Here is a 10,524-nt window from a genome sequence, read left to right on the forward strand (position 1 = left end):
TTTCGATGTTGGAATTGAAACACAAGATATAGTTATTGAAAGTATGTCTGGAAAATTGAAGAGAATCAGTAAATTGCATCCTACTTATTTGCCTTTACAATATCCATTGCTGTTTCCAAATGGTGAAGATGGATTTAGACTCGGTATATAGATATTGGATATATAGATAAAAAGGGCAGGAAACGTTTGCAGATTACTATAAGATAGTTCTTTGCTTTTCGGGTTCAAGAGAGGTTTGGAGAATCTCCAACAATTGTAATGTCCGGAAGGTTGTACCAACAGTTTTTGGTTGACGCGTTCACGATGATCGAGACGAATAGACTTCGCTACATATCAATGAATCAACAGAAACTTCGATCCGAGACTTTCGATAAGATAAAGGATGCCGCTGATAACGGAAATTCTGATCTTTGTGAGAACGGTAGAAGAATTTTCATTCCTGCTTCTTTTACTGGGGGTACAAGATATATGCTCTAACATGATCTAGACGTTGGATTTCCGGATCTGTTCATCACGTTAACGTGTAATCCAAAATGGCCTGAGATCACTAGGCATTTACAAAGACATAATTTGAAAGCAGAAGATAGACCAGATATATGTGCTCGAGTATTCAAAATGAAACTTGATGATATCATGTACGAGCTAACTAAAAAAAATGTCTTGGGAGTTCTAAATGCTGGTACGCTCTATTTAGATGTGAATCTATATTGATAATATTTGCATATGATTTTTGACACCTAATTTACATTTTATGGTTTTACGTGTTTTATGATAGCAATATATACAATAGAGTTTCAGAAGAGAGGACTTCCTCATGCTCATATCGTTCTTTTTTTGAGGCCCGAAGACAAACTACCAACTGGTGATGATATCGACAAGATTATATGTGCTGAGATTCCTGATAAAGGAACTGATCCTCATCTATACGAAATTATTGGTGATGTGATGATGCACCGACCATGTTGTGCTTTGGATAGGGATAATGTTTGTATGGCTGATGGTAGATGTACCACATTTTTTCCAAAGGCATTTACTCCTGTTACTAAAGTTGATGATGTTGGATACCCGATATATAGGAGATGAGAAGACAAGAAATTTGTCACGAGGAAAGGATTCTATTGTGACAATGGTTATATGGTTCCATATAACAGAGAACTTTCTATTCGGTATTGAGCTCATATTAATGTGGAATGGTGTATACAATCGTGTTCTGTCAAGTATCTTTTTAAATATATTCATAAAGGAGCTGATTATGTTCGCGCAGTAGTAGGCAAAGACAACGAAGATGATGAAGTTAAGAAGCATTTCAACTGTAGGTATGTTTTCTTGCAATTTTCTTTAGTTATCTTATTAATAAAGTCTTCAAAATCATCATTGATTTTTACTGTATGTTATGTTTAGGTATATCTCACCTGGCGAATCTATATGGAGGATCGAGTGTTATAATACACATAGTCGTACAGTTTCGGTGACAAAACTCCTGTTTCATCTGCGGAATCAGCAATTAATTATATACAATGAAGATGATCCTGCTGAAGAAGTGGTTGAACGTGTTACAGTTGGTATGTCCAAATTCATGGCTTGGATGGAATTTAATAAAGAGTATGAAGAAGCTAGGTCTTTAACTTACGTAGAGTTTCCACACAAATTTGTTTTTGATACGAAGTTAAGGAAATGGAAACCAAGGAAGAAAGGGAAAACTATTGGTAGGATCACCTATGTTCCTATGTCTGTAGGAGAGGCTTATTATTTGAGGCTCTTGCTCAACATAGTTATAGGTCCAAAGTCATTCAAAGATATAAGAACAGGTAAAGGGCGTCATTATGATACGTTCAAAGAAGCTTGCTATGTTCTTGGATTACTTGATGACGACAAAGAATATATCGAAGCTATAAAAGATTCAAGTTTGTGGGTTAGTGCGAGATCTATACGTAGGTTGTTTGTGATTATGTTGACTACAAGGAGTGTTTCGATGCCTTTGAGAGTTTGGGATGCAACTTAGGATATTTTATCCGAAGATGTGTTATACAATCAAAGAATAGTCCAAAAAAATCCAGGTAAATTTCTATCAATGATAAATGGAAATTGTAATAAGTATTTGAAAAAATATGGTCTATATTGATATATATATATTTGGTTAACTATTTGCAGATCTCAGGCTATCTACTGACCAGATTAAAAACTTTTGTTTAGCTGAAATAGAGATGCTTTTGCGTAATTCTGGAAATTCTCTGACTGATTTTTCACCTATGCCGTTTCTAGACGATTTGGACATGTCTTTACGCGGTAACCCACTTATTCGTGATGAAAAAAGTTATGATCGAGATTATCTGCGAGCTAGACATGATCAGTTATTGGCCACGATAACTGATGAACAACAACGTATCTACGACAAGATTCTAGAAGCTGTTTTTTCAGGTTCTGGTGGAGTGTTTTTGTTTATAGTTCTGGAGGTACCGGAAAAACTTATCTGAGAAGCTTATTGGGAGCCGAGTTGCGTTCAAACGGTTATATTGTTCTGAATGTTGCATCGAGTGGAATAGCTGCTTTATTATTGCAAGGAGGTCGAACAGCCCATTCAAGATTTGCAATTCCTATTTTTGTTAATCGTTTTACAACGTGTGCAATTAAATCTCTATCAAATCTCGCAGAACTGATTAAGGCATCTAAATTAATAATATGGGATGAAGCATTAGTGATGAGTAGGGATTGTTACGAGACATTGGATAGGACGTTGAAGGATATATTAAAATCTGCCAAGCCTTTTGGTGGTTAAGTTATTGTTTTTGGTGGAGGTTTTAGACAGATTTTACCGGTTATTCCAAACGCAGGGAAAACAGAGATTCGTCTGGCCATTTTAAATTCATCTCTCCTTTGGTTTGGATGTAAAGTGTTAAGGCTTTCACGTAACTGATGTGTGCTGTGTTGAGGGTTGTCAAGTTTTACCCTAAATGAAATCAATAGCCGCAAGTGCACAGCTGATCAATTGTAGTACTTAGGGATCGAATCTACAGGGAAAGAGGATCTTTTCCTGCAAAAGCCTTTGAAAGAGATATAAAGTAAGGAAGTCTAGAACCAAACGGTTTTGTGGGGGTTTTGGTGGTGTGTTTAAAATTAAAAATGAAATCTAAAAAGAAACTACGGGAATTAAATGGCCTAATAACTAAACTTAACGAAAATGAATAAAAACAAGAAAAACGGATATTCTAATTGCTTAAATGAAAATTAACTAAAAAGGAATGAGAATATTGAAATAATGCTTGAAATAAAAACGGTGTGAATCTATAAGGAAGAAAGCGTTAGGGTTCAGGGAAGTTTTCTCAGGGGTACGAACGATTCAAAACATTGCTAGAGAGTAAAATTGATAAGATCTTAGCTTAAACTTTTCGAACTGGAGTCACGGACGTATGAATACGCCACTGTCGTGATCATAGACAACTATCTCTCTCAACCCTGACAAGTAGGTTTCCACTCTGGCCTTGGAAGAGAAGAGATGCATTATGTTTAAGACTCGTCAACATTCACAAATCGCCCATAGGTAGGTTTCCACTCCTATGTTTGTTTTGCTCTCCCAAACTAGATCTGACACCAGATGAACACTTTCGTGTCACCAAGCATCTGGATCAGATTGTAGTTCATGACGCTACTCTCATGCAGTAAAAACGAATTCAGAAGAAAAAGTTCTAAGATTCGGCTCAAAAGCTCATGGAATCCTCATCGAACATATAAATTCCCATCGAAAATCCCTTAATCCCAACAATAAAACTACTCAGACATGATGAACGAAATCAAAAACATAGTATTAATAAGTATAATAGAAACCAAAATTGAAAAAGAAAGAACAAGGGTTCAAGAGACAAATCTCTCTCTCCCTAAAAGCTAAAGTAAAAATAATAAGAAAACTGTGAGGTAATGATTCGGTTCTCTTTTTTAGGGTTCCTAAAACATGTATTTATAGTGCTCAAGACATCTCTGGACGTCACTTAGGGTTTCTCCAAATGAGGGAATCATTGTGGGTTTCAGAAATGGGCCTTCGGGCTCGGAGTTGGCTGGCCGCGGTCAGGATGGCTGTGACCGCGGGAAATGGATGGCTGGCCGCGGTCGCGGTGCTTCTGACCGTGGGAAATTGCTTGTTGGCCGCTGGTGGAAATGCTCCCCGGCTGGTTTACGGGACATCTTGCTCTTCGCGTATCTTTTGATTGAACCGTTGGATTGCCAAGCTGTAAAGTGTGCTGGAAAGCTGATACTTCCATCTTTAAGATCTCCAAATTTGAGCTGGATCAGACGGTGAGAAGGCCTTCAATCAGGGGTGAACTTCTGACGGTTTGACTCTGAGCTGAAATCTGGTTTTCTATCCATTTTGTTAAGCTTTTCCTTATGTTACCTGAAAAGAGTCTTGGAACTACAAATACTAGAAAAACGTAATAAAAGTACTTGAAAGCGATTAAAAACATAGAAAAAGTATTTCAAAACGATCCATAAAAGTGGTTAAAATACGGTGTTATCAACTCCCCCAGACTTAAACCTTTGTTTGTCCTCAAACAAAGCAAAAGCCTAAACTGGTTAAGTGAAAACAAAATTAGGGAATGCACAAATCTCATAGACATGATCGCCTAAACTAGGACCAAAGATAGTGCATCAATCCACAACTTAGTCTAGAAAATTCTCACCAATGCACAAGAGATACTAGTCCACTTTTTCCGTCATGCAAAACTTAAACAATCTAAATCTTGATTCCAGTCAACTAGCTCTCTACATTCATTAAGTTCAATAGTGAGTTCTCATTAAGGACATCATCCAGGGTAGACGGCGTTTGGCATTAAAAGGGCTGTGTAAGTGGTGGAGTTAAAGTGTTTCGGGTTACCTGATGATCTGGAGGATGCAAGATAATATGCAAAACCGCAAGAGAGATAAGGACCTGTTGATGACCGCAATTTTCAGTCACTTCTTCTTGCCAAATGTTGTTGCATAATCCTTCCTCCTTTGTTGTAAACAGCTATTCCCCCAGACTTAGATTCTTTCCGGGAATCAAAAAAATGATCTCAAAAACTCCATAAAATCGAACTCCAGTTGCCTTGGAACTTAAAATTCGACCTCTCTAGACTCTCTAAGGCTTTTATTTCCTTTCTTTTCTTATTTTCGGATTTTGTTTTTTTTTTATTGAAAAGGAAATGCCTTTTAAAGAGAGAGAGACTAGAGGACGAAATTGTACCAGAATTTGAGATTTTTCTAAGGCAAACTGAGCTTCCTCTTGTGTTGAATCCTTCCGGAAACTTTTCCGGCAAATCGCAGGTCTCTGTCCATAGTGACTGAAAACTGCGTTGTTCCTCTTTCTCTCCAACGTTTTTGCACTTATCTGCATATAAGACAATAGAAAACAAGAGTGCATGTGGTTTGAAAGAGGATTGGTTAAGGTGGGGAACTAGCTAAAGATGAACTAGCCATTCAGGATCAACACAGAGTGGTAAAAGGATAAAGGAGTCCTGAATGTATGATTCGTTTCCCTGGTCTAATGCTTCAATGAGAAAATTAAGTCCAAATTAAGTCCAAATAAAACAGAGCTAGTGTATCCCTTCATCTAAATCAAAATCATTCAAATTCCTCTGGGGTACTTCGTTTCAAATGTGCTTAACTACCGCCTAGTCTAGTCCTAAATCGTGAATGAGCATGTCAGTAGGAACAGTCTAAAGCACACAGTCAACTATCATTGATTCATGTTCACCATTCCCTTTAAAACGTATTTTGTTTTGAAAACCGATTTTGAAAAACTTTAAGGAAAATGCAAAAAGTGTAGATAATGCAAGACTCATGAAAGAAAAGTGGTTAGAAAGGGATGAAATCCTCCCCCAGACTTAAATCACACTGTCCTCAGTGTGAAACAAGTCGAGATTGGATGAGAAAAAATGCATAGATAATCGAATTGGTAAGGACAAAGAGAACTTACCTGGATCTGGGATGCTGGTGGAGATGAACCGGATTCATTCGAAGAGGTTTGGGAAGGTGATAGGTGGTGATGAAGGTGGTGGAGGGTGATGAATGAGGTGGAGTGGGGATTGGTGAGGTGGAATGAGGTGAAGTGGGTGGTTTGGGGTCGGGTTTGATCTCAACGACCATTTGCCGCAGTCAGGAGTCACGCGACCGCGGTAAACAGGTGCTTGGCCGCGGTCAGGAATACGCGACCGCGGTCGACCATACGTTTCCCGCGGTCAGAACGTCTGCGACCGTGGGGGCTTATTTCGCGGCCTCTTTCTGCTTCTCCTTGGTTCCTGCTGGGCCGAGCAGTCAGGTACCATCCTTCTTTTTGGTTTTTTCGGATTTTTTGATTTTTTTGGCTTTCTTGTTTTATAAGAAACACCTGAAACTAAGAAAAATAAAAAGATCAATAGAAAAAGAAAGACAAATCCTAAAGAAAACAATACCTAAATGGGTTGCCTCCCATTAAGCGCTTTTGTTTTAAGTCGTTTAGCTCGACTTTTGACATTGCTTAGTCTGATGAAGAAGACCTTGTCCTGAGACAAGTCTTTTTCGACATCTCCTTGCTTTGCCTAGCAGGTTCTTCGTCACTCCAAAGTTCTTCTTCAAACTCTTCTGTTGCAGAATGTTTTCCTGCTTTGCTGTTGTATGGGACAGCTTCTGTGAAGACATCTTTGTCGATATTAGCAAATGAAATCCTCCGGTTTGGCCAGTCCATTATAGCTCCGGAAGTTGCTAGAAAAGACCATCCGAGAATCACTGGATATTTTGCATCTCTTGTCTCGACAATGTAGAAGTCGACAGGCACTATGCAATCTCCTATTCTCAAAGGAATTTCATGAGCTATTCCTTGAGGTGTTGCATTGGAATCATCAGCTAGACTAATCTTTGCTCTAGTCCTGCGCAGGTGTTTAATACCAAGTCTCAAAGCAATTGCCTTTGACATCATGTTAAGACAAGCTCCAGAATCACATAGCACGTTTTAAAACATTTCTCCTCTAATAGTACAAGAGATAAGAAACTGACCTACACATTCGATTTTGTGAAGTGTTCGAACAGGTTTATCTCTTCTTGCATGGTTGAACAAGTCTTTTATCTCAGGGATTGATTCTTTGCTCTCACAGAAGTAGTGGCCTATCATGAAGTCTTTGCAAGCTCTGGCAAAGGTGATTCCTTCAGGAAAATTTTGAACTACATCATTGAATTCGTCGAGATTCTCTTTGCTGATTTTGTTGGTGTAGTGGCTGCAGTCTTCTGGTCTTTGAAGGTGGATTGAATAGATTGCAGCATCAGGTGATGTTTTGGGAAAAGTCATACGTCTGGCCCTCCCAAAATAGGTTCGAATATCCTCCTTTGTCTCCTTACTGTACCTAAAGAAAACTTGCAAACAACCAAGATGCCATATATCATCGAAACCTGTGTAAAGAGGGATCGATTTCACAAACTTGTTGAATTCATTGAGCCTTTCTCTGGAGATTGGTGCTCCTAATTCCACCATTTTGTCTGGATTGCCTGCTTCTATGAACAGACGATAGTCTTTATCTTCGAGGTAGTGCCCTTCATATTCATCTTCATATGCTAAAACTATGTTGCAAGGAAGTACCTCATTTTTTTCTTGAGATGTTTTGGAGCTGATAGCATATACCGTTTACTCATGAAGAGGGGTTTTGACCATCCCAGCAGATGTATCAAATGAGCATTGACCTGTAAGAATAGAAAGGGGCTGAAACGTATCTGACGGAGCAATTGCCGCGGGTGGAGGCTGCACGACCGCGGGTGGGGAGTGTTTTGCCGCGATCAGGAGGCTCATGACCGCGGCTGGAGGGTTGTTGGCCGCGGTCACGAGGGTTCCGACCGCGGGAGGGAGACTCCGAGTTCTTTTCTTGGTTCTGTCTACTCCTTTGCCATCTAAACTGATTTCTGGGTCTTATAACTCTGTTTCTTCTTCTTTTAGGTCAAGATCTTTGATAGGAAGCGTCAAACCATTCGTTTCACGTCCTTGCATAAGCTTTTCAACCTTCTCTTCGACTTCATCAAGAGCATAGACTACTTTGTCCACGGTTGAGTCTATTTCCTCTGCTTTGTCTTGAACCTTGTGTACTCCATCCCAAATCTCTTCCACGTAGGAGTAGGTTTGGTTGTTATGGTCGTTAATAGTTTCTTCTGCTTCATCGAGCTTGACCTCTAAGGTGCGGATGTTCCCACTGGCTTTGCGAATGCGAACTTTGTTTTCTCCAACTCGTCCTTCGACTGATTCTATCCTCTCCTTGATAGTCTCAGCATCCTTATTTGCTTGTGTCTCGATGGTTTTAACTTGAGCAGAAGATCTTCAAGCTTTTTGTTAAAGTGAATTGACATGTTGTCAATTTTTCGCGAAGGGCGGCTCTAGAGGTTGCCTGAGCGTCGATTAAGTGCAATACCACCATCTCTAGTCGACTCAGTTGGTGAATTAGTTGGTCGTTTTCATCTTGGTGAGGCAGACGATGAGCAGGATGTCTAGGGTTAGCCATTGGAGGAACGTAGGGCTCGTTCTGGAACGTTCTGTAGTCTTTGGTTCGAATTTCTTCGTAGAGATCGCGTAAGTACTGCTTCTCTCTGTGTCTGGTGGCTTAAGGAGTGTTATAGAAACCTTCCTCATAGTGTATATTTCGATTTATAGGATCCATATCTTCTGAAATGGAAACAAAATAACCGAAAATGGAAATATGCAGAAAAAGGGGTTCTAGAGTCGATTTACCAACCTTTCTTGGGGTTTTGCAGAAAAGGAAACACGTGCCTTCCCCGGCAACGGCGCCAAAAACTTGATGTGTGCTGTGTTGAGGGTTTTCAAGTTTTACCCTAAATGAAATCAATAGTCGCAAGTGCACAGCTGATCAATTGTAGTACTTAGGGATCGAATCCACAGGAAAGGAGAATCTTTTCCTGCAAAAGCCTTTGAAAGAAATATAAAGTAAGGAAGTCTAGAACCAAACGGTTTTGTGGGGGTTTTGGTGGTGTGTTTAAAATGTAAAAACGAAATCTAAAAAGAAACTACGGGAATTAAATGGTCTAATAACTAAACTTAACGAAAATGAATAAAAACGAGAAAAACGGATATTCTAATTGCTTAAATGAAAATTAACTAAAAAGGAATGAGAATATTGAAATACTGCTTGAAATAAAAACGGTGTGAATCTATAAGGAAGAAAGCATTGGGGTTCAGGGAAGTTTTCTCAGGGGTACGAACGATTCAAAACATTGCTAGAGAGTAAAATTGATAAGATCTTAGCTTAAACTTTTCGAACTTAAGTCACGGACGTATGAATACGCCACTGTCGTGATCATAGACAACTATCTCTCTCAACCCTGACCAGTAGGTTTCCACTCTGGCCCTGGAAGAGAAGAGATGCATTATGTTTAAGACTCGTCAGCATTCACAAATCGCCCATAGGTAGGTTTCCACTCTTATGTTTGTTTTACTCTCCCAAACTAGATCAGATTGTAGTTCATGACGCTACTCTCATGCAGTAAAAACGAATTCAGAAGAAAAAGTTCTAAGATTCGGCTCAAAAGCTCATGGAATCCTCATCGAACATATAAATCCCCATCGAAAATCCCTTAATCCCAACAATAAAACTACTCAGACATGATGAACAAAATCAAAAATATAGTATTAATAAGTATAATAGAAACCGAAATTGAAAAAGAAAGAACAAGGGTTCAAGAGACAAATCTCTCTCTCCCTAAAAGCTAAAGTAAAAACAATAAGAAAAATATGAGGTAATGATTCGGTTCTCTTTTTTAGGGTTCCTAAAACATATATTTATAGTGCTCAAGACATCTCTGGACGTCACTTAGGGTTTCTCCAAATGAGGGAATCTTTGTGGGCTTCAGAAATGGGCCTTCGGGCTCGGAGTTGGCTGGCCGCGGTCGGGATGGCTGTGACCGCGGGAAATGGATGGCTGGCCGCGGTCGCGGTGCTTTTGACCGCGGGAAATTGCTTGTTGGCCGCGGGTGGAAATGCTCGCCGGCTGGTTTACGGGACATCTTGCTCTTCGCGTATCTTTTGATTGAATCGTTGGATTGCCAAGCTGTAAAGTGTGCTGGAAAGCTGATACTTCCATCTTTAAGATCTCCAAATTTGAGCCATCAATCAGGGGTGAACTTCTGACAGTTTGACTCTGAGCTGAAATCTGGTTTTCTATCCATTTTGTTAAGTTTTTCCCTAAGTTACCTGAAAAGAGTCTTGGAACTACAAATACTGGAAAAACGTAATAAAAGTACTTGAAAGCAATTAAAAACATAGAAAAAGTATTTCAAAACGATCCATAAAAGTGGTCAAAATACAATGTTATCAGTAACATGCGGCTAGCATCTTTTACAAGGTGGATTCTTGATATTGGCAAAGGCAAATTAAATCCGAGTGATAGCGGGGAAAGTGAAATCGATATTCCAAGTGAACACTTGATCACTGATTGTGTGGATCCTATCAAAGCTATTGTTGATGAAGTTTATGGACAAGACTTTTGCACACAGATTGATCCCAAGTTTTTTCAGGATAGGGCTATTTTG

The sequence above is a fragment of the Eutrema salsugineum genome, unplaced genomic scaffold, assembly GCF_000478725.1.
Source record: "Eutrema salsugineum unplaced genomic scaffold, Eutsalg1_0 scaffold_1, whole genome shotgun sequence".
In the NCBI taxonomy this organism is placed as follows: domain Eukaryota; kingdom Viridiplantae; phylum Streptophyta; class Magnoliopsida; order Brassicales; family Brassicaceae; genus Eutrema; species Eutrema salsugineum.